The following is a 10252-nucleotide window of genomic DNA, read 5'->3' as shown; positions in this document are numbered from 1 at the left end:
GGATACCCATCTATTTACCAGCAAGGCCCTTGGGGCTCAGAAAAGCTAGATGTCTCCCGAAGGTCACCCAGCTATGGATGATGGAGCAGTCTGTGGTACTCTTGCCTTGACATCACACATCCTGGAGAGAAGCAGGAGCGATCCTGGGCTGCTCTGAGCCAGGCAGTGAGTGGACAAGGGTGGAGTAAGAACATTCATCCTCAAGGCACCTTGGAGAATGGATGCATGGGAGAAAGGGGTGGGCCCGGACCCAAGGGACCACAAAGGAAATACTTGTCATGAGTCTGGCATAGTGAAGAAGATGTTGACAAGGCTGGGGCAGTGGGATAGAAAGCTCCCCAACAACTTTTGGGGAGCAGCAGGAACAGGGGAATGGGAAAGAGAGAGGAGTCAGGGATGGCCTCAAGGTTTCAAGCCTCAGTTACCCAGAGAATAGCGGGATCTCTGCCAGAAACAGGTGATTGGTCCTGAGGACTCTTGGAAATCCAAGCAGTGAGTCAAGCCCCTCTTTCTTGGAGGATTGTTAAATGGTGGAAGCAGTGTGTGTTAGAAGCTGTTTTGCAGAGACTAAATGCTGCCTGTTATGCCAAGGAGTTTCCACCCCTTGTAGTAGATGGATTCTCAAAGATACTGGGTCAGGGGCGCCTGGGTAGCTCAGTTGGTTGAGCATCCAACTCTAGATTTCGGTTCAGGTCATGATCTCAGGGTCCTAGGATCGAGCCCCATGTCAGGCTCCGGGCTCTGCGCTCAGCACGGCATCTGCGCTCCTCCCATTCTCTTTCTCTTTCTCAGATAAATAAATAAAATCTTAAAAAAAAAAAAAATACTGGATCAGAAGGGTGCCTGGCCAGCTCAGTCAGAGGAGCATGCAACTCTTGATCTAGGTGTTATGAGTTTGAGCCCCAAATTGGATGTAGAGATTACTTAAATAAATAAAACTAAAACAAAACAAACAAACAAAAAAAACAGTTGCTAAGAGACAAACTCAGCACAGCTCAGAACAGCCCAGTTCAACTTCCCATCATTGATCTAGTCACCAACCCCCTCCCTACTCCAGGGTAGGGAACAGACTTTACCAGGGACCTCCAAAGCCTCAGCAACCACTCACCCCAGGCCCTACTCTCCTGCCTCCGGTTAACACACCTACACTTTCACACACACTATCTCCTTCTCTCCTTACAGCAGCCCCAATGGGGGGTAAGGCTGGCACTATTCTCTGCATTTTACAGATACAAAAATGTTATGAGACTTTCTCAAAGGTCACACAGCCAATGTCAATCAGTGACCATATTCCAGATCCTGTTAATTTTACTTCAGTACACCACACCTCCACTTTAAGATATCTCAAGCAGATGGGGGACAGAGGCCCAGGGACATCCCTTGGCATCCAAGGGCATTAGCTTTCTCTCTGGGAGTAACAGAATGTTGGGATAATGACCTGGTATTAAGGAGGCAGTGAAAATGGACAGTTGGAGATGTGGCAACATTATGGATAAGCACTAAACATCAGGGTTGGAACAACTCTAAGAAACCATGGAATTAATGCCTAGTGTTTACTGGGGAAACTTAGGCCCAGAAAGAAGGGACTTGCCCACTGAATACTTCTGACACTTTGTCATCCCTTTGTTCCAGTTATTTATCATTGCACATAACAAATTACTTCAAAATTTAATGGTTTAAGACAACAATAATTTTTTATGTCCCAGATTCCCGTGGGTCAGGGATTTAGGAAGGGCTCAGCTGGGCAGTTCTTTTTTTAAAGATTTATTTATTTAGTTAAACACACACACAGAGCCTGACACAGGGCTCGATTCCGAGATCCCAAGATCCTGACCTGAGCAGAAATCAGGAGTCGGATGTTTAACCAACTGAGCCACCCAGGCTCCCCTACTGCAACAGCTTCTTTCTTAATGGGTTTTTATTATCATGTAGGAGCCGGGGTGATCCTGATAAAATAAGAAGCCAGCAAAATGTGATGTGGTGCACTAAATCCTAAATCAGATTCTGAAACAGAAAAAGATCATTAGTGAGGGGCGCCTGGGTGGCTCAGATGGTTAAGCACCTGCCTTCGGCTTGGATCATGATCCCAGAGTCCTGGGATTGAGCCCCACATCCGGCTCCTGGCTCAGCGGGGAGCCTGCTTCTCCCTCTGCCTCTCCCCCTGCTCCTGCTTTCTCTCTCTCTCTCTCTCTGTATCTCTGTGTCTTGAATGAATAAATAAAAAAATCTTAAAAAAAAAAGATCATTAGTGAAATAACAGGTGAAGTCTGAATTAAGTCTGGAGTTGAGTTTACACTAAGGTACCACTGTTGGCTTCTTCAGCTTGACAAATGTATCACAGTAACTGCTAACACTAGGGGAATCTGGGTGAAGGGTACATTCTTTATTATCTTTGCAGCTTTATTGTATATCTAAATTTATTTGAAAATAAAAAGTTTATTTAAAAGATGGAAGTTAGATTATGTCATATCTCTGTCAAAACCTTCCAGTGGATCCCATCTGGCTTTATCCCCTATACTCTCCCTGCTTTACTCTGTTCCAGCCAAACTCACCTCTGTGTTGATTATTGAACATCAAGCATATCCCCTGCCCCTGGATGTTTGCACTAGCTGTTTCCTCTGCCTGGAATGCTCTTACCCAGATCTTTTCATAGCTCACTCCCTTATTTTATTCAGTTCTCTGTTCAAGTTTCATTGTAGTAAAAAGAGGCCGCCCACCCTGATCATCCTATGTAATAATCCCACCCTCACTCTGGCAGATTTCCCTTATCCCACTTTATTTTTCTTTACAGCACTTTTCTCTACCTGATATACATATCTATTAGCATATATTTACATGTTGATAGGTTCCTTTCATTCCATGAGGACAAGGGCTTTGTTTTAAGATTTTCTTTTAAGGGCGCCTGGGTGGCTCAGTTGGTTAGGCGACTGCCTTCGGCTCAGGTCATGATCCTGGAGTCCCCGGATCGAGTCCCGCATCGGGCTCCCTGCTCGGCAGGGAGTCTGCTTCTCCCTCTGACCTTCCTCCCTCTCATGCTCTCTGTCTCTCATTCTCTCTCTCGCAAATAAATAAAATCTTAAAAAAAAAAAAAAAAGATTTTCTTTTAAGATTTTATTTATTTATTTGACAGAGAGAGAGAGTGCAGGCAGAGGGAGAGGGAGAAGCAGGCTCCCCGCAGAGCAGGGGGAGCCAGAAGCGGGACTCCAGCTGAAGGCAGATGCTTAACGACTGAGCCACCCAAGCGCCCCTGTTTTAAGATTTTTTTAAAAATAATTTCATTATTTGTTCCATAAGTACTACGTTACAAGATCTTTGTAGGTTTATCTATGTTTTAAGATTTTTTTAAGTTGTGGGCGCCTGGGTGGCTCAGTTGGTTAAGTGACTGCCTTCGGCTCAGGTCATGATCCCGTAGTCCAGGGATCGAGTCCCGCATCGGGCTCCCTGCTCGGCAGGGAGTCTGCTTCTCCCTCTGACCCTCCTCCCTCTCATGCTCTCTGTCTCTCATTCTCTCTGTCTCAAATAAATAAATAAAATCTTTTAAAAAAAAAGATTTTTTTAAAGTTGTTATTTATTTATTTAAGTAATCTCTACACCCAATGTAGGGCTCAAACTCACAATACCAAGATCAAGAGTTGCATGTTTTCTCGACTGAGCCAGCCAGGGGCCCCAGCTTTGTTTTGTTTACGGCTATAGGCAGCTCTTGATTTATCATGCCACATCTTGTAGTGTTTGGCACTGAATTTGCACTCTTATTTGTCTCAGTTTCTGTCTTTATTGAGATTTGAGTCTGTTTCATGGGCAGGAGGAAGGATTTTGGTTGATGGTGTGCTCACTGCTTTCTCATAACCTGGAAGAAGGAAAAACAAACTTTCTCTGGGCCAGGCCCTCCCCTAGCATCCTCACCACAGCCCTGCAGGACAGACATTACTATTATTTCAGTTTTATGGATGAGGGAGGAGAATTGAACAAGGGGTTAGGTGACTCCCCCAAGGTCACAGAGCTAGCAGATGATGAAGCCAGGGTTCAGACCCAGGCCTGCTTGCTCCCCTGCCATGCTATTGATCTAGGCAATTATGCATGGGGGGCGGCAGAGGGTATTTTCCAAAGATGGCTGCCATAGATCTCCCACCCCACATGCTCTTCTTCTAATGTGGCTTTGACACTCCTCCCGTCGAGAGGTAAGTTCTGTGTTCCCCTTCTTTGACCTCAGGCAGGCTTGTAACTGTGGTGGAAGGGATGCTCTGTGACTTCTGGGGTTGGGTCACAAAAGATGATCCAGGTTTGAAGTGATTCTCTTGAGACACTTGCCTTTGGAGACCGGAGCTGCCGTGTAATCCATGTGATCGCCCTGAGGTCACTGTGAGGAAGCCCAAACTAGCCCCAGTGGAGAGGCCACAGGGAGAAGACCTGAGACTGTGTGGAGAAAGAGAGAGGCCCAGGCAGCCCACGAGTGCTCCAGGTCCTACTGTTTCAACTCCAGCTGCTGACTGACTGAAGTTTTATTCATGAGGGACAAAGTCAGAACTGCTCAGCTGAGGGGCATCTGGGTGGTCAGTCGGTTAAGCATCTGACTCTCGGTTTCGGCTCAGGTCACATGATCTCAGGGTCGTGGGATTGAGCCCCGAGTCGGACTCCACACTTAGCATGGAGTCTGTGTGAGATTCTCTCTCTCTCCCTCTCCCTCCGCCCCTCCCCCAACTCGTGTGTGTGTGTGTGTGTGTGTGTGTGTGTGTGTAGAGTCTGCTTGTCCCTCTCCCTCTGCTCCTCCCCCTGTGCTCTCTCTCTCTCTCTCATAAATAAATAAATAAATAAATAAAATCTTTAAAGAAGAAGAAGCAGCTGTTGCAGTAGTCCAGGCAAGAGATGGTGGGGCTTGGACCAGATGTCAGAGGTCAGATTGTGAAATGTGGTCAAGTTCTGGATGAACTTGAAGGCAGAGCCAACAGGATTTGCAGGATGTGGGATGTGAGAGCAAAAGGAGAGGTAAGTACGATGCCAAGGACTTTGGTCTCAAACACTGAATAGATGAAATAGTCATTTACTGATCTCGGTAGACTGACATAGGAAGCCTCCTGTTTGAGGCTGGAAGTCAGGAGTTTGCATTTGGACAGGCTAAGTTCGAGTTGTCTGTTGGGCAGTCCAAGGGGAGGTGTCAAGTAGGCCGTCAGATACATGAGTCTGGATTTCAAGGAGAAATCCTGGCTGGAAACATGAACTCGGGAAATAGGAACTCAGCTTCTAGCTAGGCCTTAATTAGGACTCCATTAGGCTGAATGAGATCATGACCGGAGTGAGTGAAGGTAGAAAAGAGGTCTGAGGGTCAAGCCCTGAGGCTGTGGAAGAAGTTGGAAGGACGAAGAAAAAGCAAAGGAGACAGAAGGGGAAGCTGTTGAGGTAGGGGGAAAAGCCAGTGAAAAGCCACCTAGAAGCCCAGGTGACAGCTCTATCAGACGCAGCTTTACCCGGCCACCGGGCCACCGAGATGAGGACACTGACAAGTGTTATCCCGGTGGTAGGGGTGGGGTGAGAGGGTTCAAGAGAAAATGAGAGAAGAGGTAAAAGACAGCAAACGCAGACAAATATTTTTCAAGAGTTTTTAGTAAAGGGGAGCAGAGAAACGTAGCTGGAAGAGAATATGGGATTGAAGGAGGATATTTATTTTAAGATGGGCGAGAGGTTGCTGGAAATGATCCCATAGCAGACTGACAATGCGGCGGAGATGGGGAGAACTGGGGAGCCCTGTAGTTACACAGGGAGAAGGATAGAAACTAGTACCCACGTGGAGGGGCTCACCTCGGTAAGAACGCAGGCAGTGCATCTATGGTAACAGGAGGGAGGGCAGGGTTTATGGAAACAGCTGCATGTAGGCGATAGAAGCCCGTGGAAATTCTCTTCAGACTGCTTCTATTTTCTCCGTGAAGTTGGAAGCAAGACCACCAGCAGGGTGAGGAGAAAGGAGGAGTGGTTGGAGTTTGGAGGAGAGAGGAGAAGGTAAAGACAGCTTTCAGGGAGGGTGGGAGAATGCACAGAACTAAGGAAATGCAGGAGCGTTGGAGGTTAACGCAAAGGACCTTTGAGGGGCATGAATTTAAGGGGAGACAAGTCAGCCTGGAGACATGTTCTTTCCAGCCACGTTCAGCTACTTGGGTGCAGGCTGGAGAAGGCACAGGGATGGAATTTTGCCAGATGAATACAATGGGAGAAAGGGGCAAGGGACAGATGATAATAATAAATCATGGAATCAGAGCTGGGTCAGGAGGGAAGCCTGGGTGGGGAGAGGGGACCAACCAAAAGGAGGTAATATCAATGGAGAAGAGACAGGGCCAATTTATCCACTGGAGGCACCATGCCTGAGGCTCACGATATTTTTAGGAGCCCACAAAATGTGTTTTTTTTAATTAATTAATTACTTAATTAATTTGTCAGAGAGAATGAGAGAGAGCACACGCACAAGCAGGGGGAGCGGCAGGCAGAGGGAGAAGCAGGCTCCCCACTGAGCAAGGAGCCCGAACCGATGAGGGACTCGATCCCGGGACCCTGGGATCATGACCTGAGCCGAAGGCAGATGCTTAACCGATTTAGCCACCCAGGCGTCCTCCCACAAAATGTTTTAATTTTAATTTATTTTAAAATCAGAAGAAAAAGATGACTATAATAAAAATGAATATATAATATCAAATCCAGCCTGGATTGTATTCATCTCTTTACCAATGCGATTGTAAAATACAATTTCTTTGTAACTGATTTATTTTTGTTTTTTATTTTTTAAGTAGGCTCCATGCCCAATGCGGGGCTTGAGCTCATGAGTCGCATGCTCTACTGACTGAGTCAGCCAGGTGCCCCATAAAATATAATTTTCAATATCTTTTTACAGAGAGGCCCATGAAGATGAAGTGCCCAGAGCCCACAAAAATTATAATGTGGCCCTTAGAGTGATCCCAGTGGATCCAATTCAATATTTGCTAAATGTAATCTAAATCTAGAATTGTTTGAGTCCAGGTACTAGAGGGCATGGGCTGAAAACAAGAGTTGGTAATAAGAAAGTATGATACTTAAAATTGAGATTATGAAGTGCATGAAACTACTGAGAGTAACAAAGTTTTAGTGACCATCCTTCCCAATGGCGGAGAAGAAGAAATCAAGGAAAAGGGAAGCTGGTTTTTTTGTTTGTTTGTTTTTTAAGATTTTATTTATTTATTTGACAGAGAAAGACACAGCGAGAGAGGGAACACAAACGGGGAGTGGGAGAGGGAGAAGCAGACTCCCCGCCGAGCAGGGAGCCCGATGCAGGACTCGATCCCGGGACTCCAGGATCATGACCTGAGCCGAAGGCAGTCGCTTAACCAACTGAGCCACCCAGGCGCCTGGGAAGCTGGTTTTATCAGTCTATTGCCATGTTAACAAACTACTCCTAAATTGAGTGGCTTAAAACAACCACCATTCATCTGCTCATAGCTTGGTAATATGGGCTGGGCTCTGCTAAGCAATTCTTCCGCGGCTCTTGCCTAGGCTCATCCAGATGGCTGTGGTCATCTAGAAGCTTGACTGGGGCTGGGTAATAGGACCTCACGTGTCTGATGGTGGCTGGCCAGGGCACCTCAGCTCTCCTCCATGGGGCTTCTCGTCTTCCAGTAGGCCAGACCGGACTTCTTTATGTCATGAATTTTCTAAGAGGACAAAGGGGCAGAATGCAAGGTGTCTTGAGGTCCAGACTCTGGGGACTCACACAGTGTCATTTCTGCCACATTCTGTTACTCAAAGCAAGTCATAGGGACAGCCCAGATTCAAGGGGTTACAGAAACAGACTCCACTTCTTGCTGGCAGAAGTGGCAAAATCACTGCCAAGGGTCATGTGGGGCAGGAGCCAGTGTGACGACCATCTTTGCAAACAAACTGATCACGCATATTGGAAGAATTGCCTATGTGATACTAAATCATCAAGAATCACCAAGAATTTGAGGCAAGTGGGAGTAAAGAGTGACAACAAGCCAGGTGCTAAAATCTTCAAAGCATAAGGGAGGCGGGAGTGATGTAATCTGATGCCATCAACTCCCAGAGCTTCACATATCTACTGTTTCATCAGTGAATGCCAATGAATTTCATTAAGGAAAAGAACTGTTCATTTTTCACAACTTCTTTGACTCAGTCACTTATCAATTTAGACTCTATCTTAAGAAAGGAACCTAAATCATGGAAAAAAACTATAGGCATGAAAATCTGTGGCCCTACTATTTATCTGGAAGCCGTACCCCCAGGGCCTATGATGCTGTCTGGCACATAGTACTAGCACATGGGTGCTCAGTAAATATTTGTTGAATGAATTTATAATGGCAAAAACAGAAACAACCTAAATATCCAGTAGTGAGGGCTAGGTTAAAGAAAAATGATGGTCTATTGGGGCGCCTGGATGGCTCAGTCGTTAAGCGTCTGCCTTTGGCTCAGGTCATGATCCCAGGGTCCTGGGATCGAGCACCGCATCGAGCCCCGCATCGGGCTCCCTGCTCCACGGGAAGCCTGCTTCTCTCTTTCTCACTCCCCCTGCCTGTGTTCTCTCTCTCACTGTCTCTCTCTGTCAAATAAATAAAATCTATTAATGGAATGTCATGTCGCCATAAAAAAAACTATGCTGGAGGACCATCAATATATGACATACAGTTAAAAAAAAAAAAAGCAGGATAGGGCGCCTGGGTGGTTCAGTGGGTTGAGCGACCGACTCGTGATCTCAGGGTTGTGAGTTCAAATTCTGCATTGGGCTCCATGATGGGTGTGGAGCCTACTTTAAAAAAAAAAAGCAGGAGGGGCGCCTGGGTGGCTCAGACGTTAAGCGTCTGCTTTCGGCTCAGGTCATGATCCCAGGGTCCTGGGATCGAGTCCCACATCGGGCTCCCTGCTCTGCGGGAAGCCTGCTTCTCCCTCTCCCACTCTCCCTGCTTGTGTTCCCTCTCTCGCTGTGTCTCTCTCTGTCAAATAAATAAAATCTTAAAAAAAAAAAAGCAGGATACATTACAGGTACTATATAAAAACACCTGGACAGGAAAAGAGTTCAAAACAACAATAAGTGGTTTTATCATGCCAGGAGGATCATGAGTGATTTTTTCTTTTTATTTTATCCTAAACATTTTTTAATATTATTGAATTTCTTTTCTTTTTTTAAAAGATTGTATTTATTTATTTGAGAGAGAGAGCATGAGCGGTGGGGCAGAGGAAGAGGGACAAGCAGACTCCCTGCTCACAGGGAGCCCACGGTGGGGTAGGGGGTGGGTGGCTGGACCCCAGGACACCAACATCATGACCTGAGAGGAATGCAGACCCTTAACCAACTGAACCACCCAGGTGCCCCTGAATTTCTTCTACAATAATAAAAAAAAGTTGTACACACTCATTGTGGAAAAGGGGGAAATGCTGAAAAGCATCAATAAGAAAAAAAAAATAGGGGCTCAGTTGGTTGGACATTAGACTCTTGGTTTCTACTCAGGTCATGATCTCAGGGTCCTGGGATCAAGCCCTCCCCTTGGGCTCCTCATTCAGCCTGGAGTCTGCTTGAGGATTCTCTCTCCCTCCGCCCCTCCCCCCACTCACGTTCTCTCTCTCTCTCAAATAAATAAATAAATCTTTTTAAAAAGTCTATAATTCCATCATTCGGGAAAAAAAAATCACTGCCAACATTGAGATAGGTTTTTCTTTGTTCTTGCTCCCCTCCACACATACTTAACATATTCTTAGCTCTTTGGACATCTTCAGACTCAAAAGATGATTTTTAGTAGTCATATAGTGTTTACATACCATAATCTATTTGGCCTACAGTAATTTTGGACAGTATAGGTCGTTTGCAATATTTCATTAAACACACACACACACACACACAAAACAAAAAAACAACCAAACGAATGATCAGAGCCACGGCGTCACTCAAATTCAGAAAGCTCTTCAGAAAAGAGGTGATCAGAGTTTCGAACGGGGAAGTTGGCGAAGAGGTGGGGTGGGTGTGGCTGTTACGTCCAACCGCGGCTGCAAGAAAAATTAGTCCGCCCTTGTGTGTGTTGGTGGCGTCTGTAGGCAGCTGCTCTGCATGGGCCAGGGACCCCTCCTTCCAATGTTTTGAAATTAAAGATAGGGAACTCTTGATCTGAAGGACTCGAAGATGGGCAGTGGCATTCCTGCCCTCTGCCCTCTTGCCCTACGAGAACAAGAAATTGTTTCCTGTCCTTGTCTTGCACGGGTGTCTCTGAGCCATTAACCTGGAGGAGTAGTC

This window comes from Mirounga leonina, unplaced genomic scaffold (assembly GCF_011800145.1).
Source record: "Mirounga leonina isolate KUSES-001 unplaced genomic scaffold, KU_Mleo_1.0 Mir_53, whole genome shotgun sequence".
Classification (NCBI taxonomy): domain Eukaryota; kingdom Metazoa; phylum Chordata; class Mammalia; order Carnivora; family Phocidae; genus Mirounga; species Mirounga leonina.
Note: the sequence above shows the minus strand (reverse complement) of the source record.